Below are 13,289 nucleotides of genomic sequence, written 5' to 3' on the forward strand. Positions count from 1 at the left end.
CTGCCTCATTACCACCTTACTCCCTCCACTGCCTCCGATCATCTCCTTCTTTGTCATCATAGATCCCGTCATCCTTTTGGGGAGCAGCACACACAGATGAAGAGCAGAAACTCCAGAACTAGACTACCTGTGCTTCCATCCCAGATTCCCCCCATTACTGGATCATTTCAAATCAATTATTTACCCTTTGTAAGACTTGGGTTTTATATCTATAAAACAGGGTTACAGAAATGAATTAACTTTTGCAAATCACTTGGAGAGGTGTTTGGCACATAGTAAGTGGAATATATCAGTTTTCTCAATACTAAAAATGATTGCACTGAAATAATTACCCTACATTTAGAAAAAGATCTACCTAAACTATTTGCAAGACACAAGCTAACTATTTTCTTATATCTGAGGGATATAAACACAACCAAACTCCTCAGGAAATAGGAATCAGAATTAAAAATTCAAAACAATCAGCACAGCTTCAAGTTTTTGATTAGCAATATATATTATTATTTACATTACCCACAACACATAATCAAAAAACCAGGCACCTTGTGAGTGCTCGATATGAACTTATTAAACAAATGAATAAGTGAAAAGACACTACGTCAAAAAGTGAATCAAAAAATTTCTGATCATTATAGTGTCAAAATGAAAATAAGATAACCAAATACCCGTTTCATTTCATCACAATCTGTTATCTATGAAATATCTTCTAATTCAAGCTGAAAACAAGTACACATTTATTAAGTCATGTTTTCTATATGCTGTTAGAGTCCGTGAAAGAAAATAAGCGCAGTATAAGATATCATATTTTCCCACAAATGCTTTCAATTCTGTTATTCATTCATTCACCTTACACTTATTGATTATCTATTGAGTTGCAGGTATGTCTCAGGCAATACTTCTGTATATGAGATGTGCAAAGAATGTCTAATTAGACCTATCAGATACGAATGCAGGGCTGTTTTCATTTCCATGCAAAAACAGAACTCCTTTTGGAAACTGTCTCAGAACTGTACAAATTGAAACAGCACCTTAGAACCCCATTCTAATTAGACATGTTCTACATGGAAGAAATTTAATGTTCTAATCAAGTAATATAATATGTTGATGTAGGAACATGTTCATAAAATAAAATTATTATTTTCACCAAATGCTTTTTTTTAAATCAATGGAATTTGGGTCTTGGTCTTTGGTCTGATGCAAGACTAACATGTATTAAGCAGTGCTACAGAAAATAGCAGAGAATAAAAAGGAAAGGAGCTGAAGGCAGAGGGGTTCTGGGAAGTATTTTAACAGTTAGATCTTTGAAGAAAAGGGCTGGATTTGTATCATTTTCCCACTTCCATGGTGTAAATATTCCCAGCATGGCCACTTTCAAGTGCCTGGGGTGATGTCCCTGGATAGAGAGTAGGAGAGCATTTGCACTATTGGCTCTCCTGGGCCAACCCAAGCCGGCTCCAGTGCATGATACAATGCAGAGAAACAGCACCCTAGAACAAATCTAGGGCAGCTCTTCAAATCCTCTACTGCATGGTGGACCTGACAATGAAGCTGTCCCACCCTTCTCTGAAGAATGTAATCATAAGAGCTAAGACTGGTCAAATAGATTCTCTCTTCCAAGAATCTGAATCTTGCACAGGGTACAAATAAAATTTCCTGGAAAAACAAAATCCCTAGCAGTTCTTGCTATTCAGACCTAACCTCCATCTCATTACCTGGATCTAATTCACCTAATTTACAAAATGAGGGTCTTCCATTTTTTCCCATGCTTGTTTGAACTTAAATCTTTGTGATAATTTTTTTTTTTTTACAAATTTTTTCTTAACATTCCCTGGGTCATTCTCTAACTTTTAAACAAGGCACTAAAGCCACAGTTTTGATGTTTATTAGTGTGTGATAAGGTACATTTATAAATAGTCCCTCCACAGCCACTTGCTCCAAACTAATTTTGAGTCTTATGGAGGAGGGGGCAGCAGCAGAAGGAGTCAAATGTAATTTACTTACAAAGGCACAAGGTGACACATCTTTCCCACCTTTTCTCATTATGACAACTAATTACCTCTAATATTAATAGAGAGTGGCTTGGGTGGTAGAAGGATACCATATTAGGGAAAAAGCTAAGCTGCTGTAACAAAGACTTGGAGCAATATGGGGGCTTAAAGGAAAAAAAGACTTTATTTCCCTGTCACATAACAGATCCTACAGGGACAATCTGAGTCAGTGAACTGCTCTGCTTCACTTGGTTAAAAACACACCGGTTCCTACCATCTTGCTGGTCCACCTCTCTTTGGGGATACTGTCATCTTTATAGTTGACATTGGATGTCTACCACATCTAGTTTTCAGTCAATAGGAAGCAGATAGGGATAAGAGAAGAGGTATGCTCCAGGGTAAGAACTTAGCCACATTTAAAAATAAAACAAAACACACTAACAACCAGCATCATCTGGGCTTCATGTACCAGCTTCAACTCAGTTATATTGAAAGTATTGTGCAGAAAATACACAGCTACCAGCTACCTTTCCAAAAAAAAAAAAAAAAAAGGCCTTCTAGAACCATTTACTGCCACTGTTTTTAACAAAGAGCACAGGCACAGATCATAAATCTGAAACACTTACCAAGACTAGAATGAAATTAGTTTAACATGCTATGTGTTTTCTCTGTAGTAAGTGTGTATATGTCAAGAGTTCTGAACCAGCAAGGAATATAATGTACTGAAAACAGCTTAGACACTTGTGAAATATATCATAAGGAATTTGTTAATATTCATCAAAATATTGAAAGTTGAAAGCAATTTTTTTTGAAAAATGAAGGCCAATTCAATATTATTTCTATAGAAGTAGTTCCCAATTTTCCAGTATTCACGTAGTACTATCAAAATATTCTCCCTATTATTATTATTATAGTGTATCTGCATTGTTGCTGATCTGAGTAATGCAGATCTATGGGACATATCTTTATTATTATTTACTCAAATCTTTTTCATTAAATGGACTCATTTCTTCACTTAAATAAATGTATTTATGAAGGCAACTTTATATCATTACTATAAATGGAAAGTCAGTATCACTTGCCAAAATAGAAGATAAACTTAAAAATAAATAAGATTACCAGACAATGTTGTGAAGTTGTAGCTAGATACTGTTGCTAGCTAAGAAATCTGAGTCAGAGCTGGTCTTTGCTCTGTTCAAAAGGAAGATAGCAAGAGTTCAGGTGTTTTAAAGACACACTGGCAGTAAATTGAGTCTTTCTCCTTGATGTAATCTGAAGAATTGAAAAAGAATTTAAATAGGATTAAGTGACAATACACAGGACGTGATCTGATTGGTTTATGAACCACCTAAAATCACTCTTTATATAGAACCCAGCCCCTTAGAAAATGACACCCTGACTCATTTGCACATGCATGTGCTTTTTAGTGCCAGAGAATAGGATGTAGTTGCAATTGGCACACTGGGAATTTCTATAATCTTGCCAATGTCATGGTCACTGAACATCATCATTCATGTATGTTCAGATGGTTGAGGAGCAAGAAAATTCTGTCCTAAATTGAGCTATTGTCCCCAAGGTATGAACTGGGGAAAAAAAAAAATCTTACAGAATGTTAGCCATCCCTGCACGCAAGCATGGAGTCTAAACCATCTTTCCCTCTTTGGTGCTGTTTATTTTTATGGAGTTGACTTCTTGGCTTTGGGGAGCTGTTTTCCAGGACCAGATCTCTTCAAAGTGCTCTCTGGAATGTTTGTGTCAGATGCTGCCTCAAATGTTTTAATTAACCAAACCCTCCTCTAATGAAAGCAAGATGATCTGAATACCTGGTCTGCAAACTTAACCTCTGATTACGCTAAGTATATGACTGTCTTTGAGATTCCCAAGCTCACATTGCACTCTAGGAAAATGTTTTCCTTTCAGAATCAGAAAGTCATGAAGCATGACAATAATTGTGCCAGCTAGTCCATCCCTTTGTAGGGGTGTCCAGATCCTGTTAAATCACAGCTGTAAAGAAAGACATCAACTCTCAGGAACACCTGAGCAAAGGAACTCTATGGCCAAGGACTCCGAAGGCGTAGACCAAATGGTCAGTTTCTAAGTGCTAGAGAGCTTCAGGTTCAACTTAACTGTCTGGTTATCAGCGTGACACACAAACTTGAATGTGAGTAAAATGCATTTGACAATGAGATGCACTTGGAGCTACCTAAGGAAGCAGTGTCTGTGACAGGGATTAAGCAGGGGCACCCACCCTGTTCTAGCTGTCACGCTACATACATTAGAAAGGCTGGCTTGTGTGTGTGTTCCAAATCTAAAAACTGGTAAAGGAAGATGAAAATGTCTTATTCTAATTTTGCATATTTGTTCTAAGCTAATGAGATACTCAGAATCACCACATTCTGCAACTCTCAGGGACCACCCCAATTTCAAACATTTATCTTTTTTTTTCCTAAACCATTTACTCTCAACCTGGGGTACCAGGAGGGAGGTTATATGGGGGGTTTAATGCATTCCTCATTCTGCCAAGATTTTCGTGTCCCCAAGATTTTCCCTTCCTTACCATTGAGAATCCTTGCTTTGATAAGTTACTGTTCCTCAGGATGGTTTGAAGTATTTTTTCAGGTAAGTTCTGCAGGTAAACTGAGAACCAGTTAAATACCTGAACCACTGAACTGTCCCTGAAGGACAACTACTTCAGAGCCCCAACTGCCTATCTGGAAAGGGTAGAGAAATCTCTGACAGGACCACTTGCTTTTGTTCTCTACCATTTTCTGAGGAGAGCCGGAATCCCCATGTTTTCGTGTGTCTGTCCAGTACATCTAAAATAATTTTCTTGGTGTCCCAGGGACATATCCTAGAGAATGTCTCAACATGTCTTCCGCCTTCAGAATTCTATGATCCCCATAATAAAATCAGGACAGAAACCATCATTAATATCTGTCAGGTAACAGAACCTAAATATCTCAAAACTTAAGGGAATTCTATTATAGCCTTCCCAGGATTTCTCAAATAAGAAGAAATGACCTTATCTGGGGAATTATTTTCAGCTGCAATTTTAAATGGGCTAAGAAAACCAGAGTCGTATAAAGATCCTTCATTTACATTTAGAAAAATACATTTCAACTTCCTCCCACATGTGTATGTATTTATTATCTATAACTAAATTGCCTGATAACAGAAGGCTGGAAGGATGCTAGCGGTAGGGAAGAGTTGTAAGTGGGAAAACGTTGCATTAGTCTGGTTCTTTAATTACAAGCTGTTTGCACTGTGGGTTGCATATCGATGTGTGTGTGTGTGTGTGTGTGTGTGTGTGTGTGTGTGTACAGGTTGATTCTGCATATTAAACTTGTGAGTAGGAAGAAGATGGTTTCCTTCTCCCTCCTAAAGAGGAGTATCTTGATTTGATTGTTTTTCTCCCCAAATCAGAGAAATATAAAATTTCAGGGTTAGAGAAAAGGTTATGTAGGCTGATTACTCACTCAATAATTGAATCTTTCCTACAATGTGCTTGACAAATAGTCACTCAGCTCCCACCTGAGTGCCTTGAGTCAAGGGGGTTTCTGGAATAGTCCATGCATTTGCAGCAGAAGACGAATGTTTTCATTCCTCATCCTGCATTCCCTTGTCTTTGGAAGGAGACGCCTTGGTTTTCCTTTGGGGGATTGTTCTTCCCCATTCTATGCTGTATTAATGGGACCATCAGTCGAAGTGTCCCTTCTCAGTTAGCCAAGGAGCGCCCACGTGATCCAAGCTATGACAATCCAAATCTATCTCCCAGGGATTTAAATTCGAGTGTTAGGAGGTAAGAGAGAAAAACAGTTGGAACCAATTTATCCCAATGACAGTACCTTGAAGATCCTGGTTTCCTAAAAGACCAGATTCTTCAACTTTAATTTCAGATCTGTGAGCACCTGACACTTTCATAAATTTGATTTTTGCCTAAAATTAGACAAAGTCAATTTATATTAATTGCAACCAAAAAATTCTCTCTGATATCCTGCTGGTCTGGGATTTATACTTCTGGGCAAATACAGACAGGCACAATTCTTCTCTAACATTATGGGTCCTTCATATGTGTTAATATTTAGCACATACCTCTTCAATCATTCTACATTACCTTAGATGACTTTTTAAAAAGCCAGTTCACCTTTCTACCATTTCTGCTGGGTGTCACTTTTTTTCCTTTTCCTCCCTCATCCCTTCTTTCCTCCTCCACTGTCAGATATTCCTAAGAATATGTGAATATCTGAAATACAGGGCAGTTAATGTTTGAATGTTTGTCCTATTCCAGCACATATATTTGTATAGCAATTTGTAAACATTATGGATGGAAAGATCTGTGTGTGTGTGTGTGTGTGTGCACGCGTGCGCATGAGTAAATAAAATTGTATATATATATATATAAAATTATATATAGAAATAAAATTATATATACACATACATATATATGTGTGTGTATATATATATATATATATATATATATATATATATATATATATATTTCTTTGAAAATATTCAGACACATTTTGTCAAATAATGGGGAAAAGAAAGAGATCTCATAATTATTTTCTTTGCACGGCACAATGGTCTTCTCCCTTTATGAAGCTCTGGCTCTTTCCCTTGGGGTCAAGTAGAGAGTCGCTGGAGTCCCTCTTCCCAGCCACTCTGCAGACCTTCCCTGTGGCTCCTCCTATGAGAGGATGAGCCCTCCCCACTACCGCCAACCTGCTAACCGTGGCAGGACCTGATTCCAGGAGGGTGCCCACATGACTTCCGGTCCTTTTACCTTTCTATTGTTCTTCCTAAACAAGCTCCAGCTGGTCTGAGCACCTACTAAGTGCCAGGTTCTGTGTGTATGAAGTCAATCCGGTCATGGATTCAGCCCTCCAGGACAGATGGATATATAACCAATAAGGTGGTGGGAAGTGATGAATTCACTAGTACAACTGAGCACAGGGGACAGTGATTAAACCTACCTGGGGAGCAAGAGGTCAGAAAGGTGTGCAAAGGTGACCTTGAGCTGGCTTTGAAAGATGGGTGGAAATGCATCAGGCAAAAAGGGGGCATTCCAGGTGCTTGTAGTGACTGTGTCACTCCAGGTGTGCAGAGAAAGGGGAACGATCACTCTCTCCTATCCTCTATAATTGCAGGCTATGATCATATTAGTCTTTTTGGCAGCCAAAACACACAGCTGGCTTGCAGAGAGCTCAAACCGCTATCCTTCTTGCATTGTTTGGCCACATCTACCCTCATCATTCATGCCAGGGAGTCATTATTCTTTATCAGAGAAACAAAGCAAGCCTTCAGCTCCTACATCTATCCTTCCTTGATCACTGGTATTTGGGTCTGAGAACACAGCCCCCAATCTTATCCCTTCTGCACCCAGCCTGAGAACACACCTCTCCACCAGCATTCCCCCCTCTCACTCTCGGGCATCTCCTGAGGTATCATGCTCTGAGATTTGCAGGAACAGTGACCATCTTTCAACAAGTTTCACAGAAGGTCAGATGTGGTTTCAACCCAGCTGTTGTCCAGCATTCTCTGAAACTGAAGCAAAGGAAACCAAAAAGTTGTTTGCAAAAATCAAATTAAAGCCGAGCTCTGGTAGAGTCACAGCTATCTACGCCCAAGCGGGCTTTCTGCCAAGAATGTTTTTAATATAATAATCGCTCATCCATAGACCCATAATAATTGATATTTGCAATTCGATAATGCTTCTTAACAATTTTTTATTTGTTTCCAATCTGCCTGCTTCCCTCCTCACCTCATCCGCCCAGCAACCCCCTGCGTCAGCATTCATGGCTCTTAATGACCCTCTCAGCAGCTACTGATCAAAGTCAAATTTTAATTACAATTCTAATTTTGGAAGTTTGCTTCCTTTTAATCTGAACTTTTAGAAGGGAGTCAAATGTGTGCTTGCCACAGCTCACAGGAAACACATCAGGCCCTAGGACTATTTAATTGGATGAGTTCAACTAGTTTTGAGTTTCATGCTTGCTAGCAGCTTGTACCTACCAAGTGATTATACCTATAGAATATAAAGTACACCACTAAGGACTGGAGTCTGGCCTGGGAGGCAGGTGGAGCAAAACTGAAATGTAACTGTGTGACCACAGAGCTTTGCTTTCAACATTTGAGCATGGCTACTTTTTCTTCAATATCTATTCTTTCCACAGTTTTCTCTGAGTGCATCTGAAGACCTAGTTGAAACTTTACAATAATCCCAGGATCCCTGCAAGAACATTTGCCTCCACTTTCGGGAATGCTACACATTTTTATACAACCACATAAAAAAAAAAAAAAAAACAGTCTTCTGTGTCACTTTCCTGATCCTTTCAGATAAAAATGGCCCTCTTCTCAGATTACTTATTGTTATGATCATTAATATCAAATACTGATCGCAACAAGAGTTAGCTATGCATTGACTGCACACTGTGTTGGTGAGTAAGGAACATTCTCTCACTTTATCCTCCCTGAAATCCGATTGTGCACTGTTTTCCCATTTAATAGATGAAGAAACTGAGGCTCAGACAAGCAATTTTGTGCTCAAAGACAAATAGTTATTTAGGGGTAGAGTACAAATTTGAAGGCCAGGTCTACCAGAGCAAACCAAAAGATTTATATTCCTCCTACATGCACAAAAATAATCTCAATTTGAATGGAAGTCTGTCAAGAAAGAAACTATATCTCATACTCCTCTGAATATCCTAATGTTCACAAAGTTGTCATTTAATAAATATTTTTGGACTGAATAATTTCCTCTCAGAACACATAGAAGTATATTTAGACACTTGCTCATGAGGAAGAATCAGTGACTTTAAAAAACATTTTTTTAACAACTTCAGAAATTTGCTACTTCTGAAGGATGACTAAGGTGATGCCTCTATAGTACCACGAACCTAAAGTGAAAGAGAAAAATGGAGACTTCTGCACCTACAAAATCATTACTAGGCAGCATTTATTAAGGGCATTCTTACAGGATGTACCACACTTGGTACTGTGGAGGACAGGGAGAAAAAAAAAAACTGCTCTTGACATCAACGTAGCTATAAAGTTTAGGGAAGCAATGAAGACCAGCATTTGCATTCACTAATCTTGATTGCCTTCTGATAAGGTTAAGTAATGGTAATAGCAGATTTTATTCTAAAGAGCATTTGGATGAGTAAGTGTGTGCACGACTGGAGTAAGAACCAGAGGGAGAATTCAATCGTCATGGATAACAGAGAAGAATTACAGATGGACTCCGGAATAAGAGAAAAAGAAGGCATGAGAGATAAACTATCAAGGTCAACATTTTAAAAGGAAAACAAATAAATAAATAAAACGTGCTACGAATTTTAAATTGTGCACTGCACGGTGCAAGGTGTAAAGCCCTCCTTGATGAAATCTGTGGTAAAGTCTTCACTGCTTACTGATAAGTGGACTATGCTGGAGAATAAAAATATCCTTAATTACTCATCTGTGTCACCACAATGCACACCAGAGGCAGCATGCAAGGACACAAGTGGCCTCATAAATGCACTAAAGTTAGCAGTAAAGGAGAGTTATCACTCAGGGTGATCTAAGGATCCATGCCTGACTCCTCCCACCTTAAAGTGTGGAGATGTTTAGATTTTCTCTCTTACTCTGAACTCTGGCCTCCTGCTTCTTTATCTCAGCCCAGGACCCTGCACTCTATTGCATTCAATGCTGAATTCCCTAATAGCTTCCTGGGCCCTGTACTAGGTTGACTACTATCCTGGTCCAGGAATTTGTACCATGAGAGGCATTCAAATATGGAAGCAACCTAGGTACCCTTCAAGAGATGAATAGATAAAGAAACTGTGGTACTTATACACAATGGAATATTACTCAGCATTAAAAGAGAAGAAAATTATGGCATTTGCAGGTAAATGGATGGAGTTGGAGAATATCATGTTAAGTGAAATAAGCCAATCTCAAAAAAACAGTGGCTGAATGTTTTCTCTGTTAAGTGGATGCTAATCCATAATGTGGGAAGGGGCATGGGATAAGTGGAGGAACTTTGGGTGGGGCAAAGGGGAGGAAAGAGGGGGCAAAGGGGCTGGAAAGATGGTGGAGTGAGATGGATATCATTACTTAGGTATATGTATGATTGCATGAATGGTGTGACTCTACTTCATGCACAACCAGAGAAGTCAAAAACTCTGCTCCATTTGTATACAATGAATCGAAGAGCTTTCTGCCGTCATGTATAACTGATTAGAATTAATAAATAAATTAATTAAAATAAATAAATACTATGCTGCTCTGATAAATGACTCTTCATTCCTTCAACAAATATTTTTGAGTACATATCATGGGCCATTATATTTGGGACTGAATTTTTTTTTTCTTAAAGAGATAGGACTTTAAGATCTAGCTAATGAGAAAGAGACATAAATAGTAACTTATAATACATGAAGGTAAATGCTATGGCATGGATCTTGAGGAATTCATAGGTTTAACTGAAGTTTCATTGATTCAGGAATAAGCTGGAGGCTCTTCTTACCCGAGTTTGGGTGGCTCAGTTCAGCTCAGTTCAGTTCTAACTGCTCGGCATCAGCATGTCAACGTGGGTTTGTTGTTCTCTATTCATCTTGTGTACACCAGCTGCTCCATCGAGTGATAAAACCTTTGTTTCTTTGGGAGAAATGATCCTCAAGTGAGAGATAAAACTTTAGTGTGGGATGAAACAGACAGATAACTCGCCTTGTGCTTCTGAGCCTAAGGAAACGCCTGCAGCCCAGGAACTGGGGAGAAACATGGCGACCTTTCAAATATGGTCACTGTAGAAACTGCCGTGATTTCAGCAGAGGCCAGGATGGGCCTCAGATAAATGGCCAGGGTCTACATCAGTCAAAATTAGACACAGACAGTGCTCTTTGAGCACAATAAAATAATAAAGCATTAATCTCTCCTTTGTTTTAGGGTGAGAAGTTGGTAGAAGGATGGGAAGAGAACCTCCATCCTGGTGACCTTGCATTTCCATGAAAAACTTGAAATGACTTCCATTAGAATAAAAATGCTTGGCTCCTGAAGACAAAGAGGGTGGGAATGGATAAATAGGTGAAGAAGCTAAGCAAGTGTGGCTGGCACTCTCTGTCCCCTGGCTTTCAGAGCCGTCTTTCTTCCAGAGACACCTCTGTCATCCTGGCCAGAAACCTGCTCCTGAAGAGGCAGAGCAGGGCAGTAACTGGGAAGACAGCCGCTGCTGCCATGGCCTTCAGCTCAGGAAAAGCCATCATGATGCCCAGGCACCAAGATGCACTGGTCAGCTTTATCAAGGACAAAGCTGGTGCTCTGCTCGGTTGCCCATCTAACTCCTTCTTCTACTTCTCAGCTGGCCCCAAACTTAGGAAGGAAAATATCCTGTGTTCACTGGAATCTTCCCACCTGGTTTCTTATTTCCTTAACTCTGCAGACCTCCCTGCCTTGTTTCCATTATGAAAGTCCTTTACGTCATCCCAAGTGCTGGGAAATTGTGTCCATCACAGTGGCTCTCTTCTTCCATGGCCTGGCACAGATGGACCGGGGTGGTTTTCATTCTACCTGGAGTTAGTTGTTTGCATGTTCGTTCCACACGTTCTGCTAACTTCAACCTTCATACCTCTGCGCCGTCCCAACTCTGCTTGAGCCCCTCCCATACTGCTGCTGGACCTGAAGCTCTTCTACACAGGGGCTTAGTCTCCCATCTGTTCCTAAAATACCTGTTGGGATATCAGGGATTCAATTTGACCAAGGAAGTACATGCAAAGTGCAAACATTCCTTTTGGGTGGGAATAAAGATCCTCACGTCATTGAGAATCTTGATTCTGATACCAGTTTGCCATGCTTTAACTACATGAGAATACAATGCCATCACAAACCCAGTCAATAATAAAATGTCCCTATGCCTCTGGTAGCAGTAAGTCTGGAGTCTTCTCCCCGATAATGATCAGTTCTGCTTCTGAATGACAGTGAGAGAGAGAGGGGAGAGAGAGAGAAAGAGAAGAGAGAGAGAGAGAGAGAGAGAGAGAGAGAGAGAGATCTTATTAGTGATCACACAGTGATATCTGGGCTTTGGATAACCTCTGTTACCTGTCTACCTCTTCTTTATGGAAAATCTGGTCCCTTGGAGCCGGTGTGGTTCTATCCTACCAGTCAGTTGGGATGACCTCAATCCATCTAAGAAATTTTAGTTGCTTTTATTCATTTAGGAGACACCATAGCCCCTGTGCAAATGTCCCTGCCCCATATTTATCTGAGCAAATTCTGGATTCTGAGTGTCTTCAGAGACAGTAGCTTAACTCAGGACTCAAAACATTCAGCTGCACACTCTTGTGTGTGCACTCATCTTGTGATCACCAAACCACGTAAGCCTTCCCTGACAAGAGAACGATGCTCTGAACTCACCAACTGGGTTCACCGAACAAAGCAACTGACAGTCCCTGTGGCTAAAATATGAAGTAAAAGAAAATAAATTCTACCTCACAAGGCATTTCGCTAAAACACTTCATGCCCAGGAAATATGTATATATGTGTCTATCTATTTGTTTGACAATGTGGAACTCAGAATATTTTTAATATAAATGCTTTTAGGAAAGACATACACATGCTAATTTCCCAGACTCCATCAGAACTTGGGAACTTCACATATTAGCTTTTTACCTGGCCTCTGTAAGCATTTGAGTTCTAGAAGTGCATTATAGGTCCACATGGTTAGCAACACCCTGGGGATGTGGAGATGTGTGCATACACACACGCGCACGCACACACACACACACACACACACACACACACACGCATGAGAGGCAGCATGAACTGATGATATTTGTATCAGTCTCTTATTAATTCTGCATCCTCCCCTCTGAACAACCAAAGGTAAAGCAATGTGAATTTGAGACTTATCTACAGAACAGATGATAGCACCATAATCACCCCGAGGATTGAGGGGTTTCCCAGTCATGCATGTTATCTGATGGCTAGAATATCTGCAGAACTGTAGATACGTCTACTCCAGGGGATGCACTGAAGGAGACTGGTCATTGTCCTGTGAAAGGCCAGAGAGGCCATGTACCAAGGATGGGATGGCCTGAGGGTATAAAGCAGGGAAGCCAGATCCCTCCATCTGCCGTCTTCCACAACGAAAGAAATTCTGCTATATATATATAAAGCAGAATTTCTTTCGTTGTTGTTGTTTCTTTATATATATATATATATATATATATATATATATATAGAGAGAGAGAGAGAGAGAGAGAGAGAGAGAGAGAGAATAAAGCAGATGAGAAAACCCCTGGGATAAGTTAAAATAATTTTTAAACA

The sequence above is a fragment of the Urocitellus parryii genome, chromosome 10, assembly GCF_045843805.1.
Source record: "Urocitellus parryii isolate mUroPar1 chromosome 10, mUroPar1.hap1, whole genome shotgun sequence".
NCBI classification, from domain to species: Eukaryota; Metazoa; Chordata; class Mammalia; order Rodentia; family Sciuridae; genus Urocitellus; species Urocitellus parryii.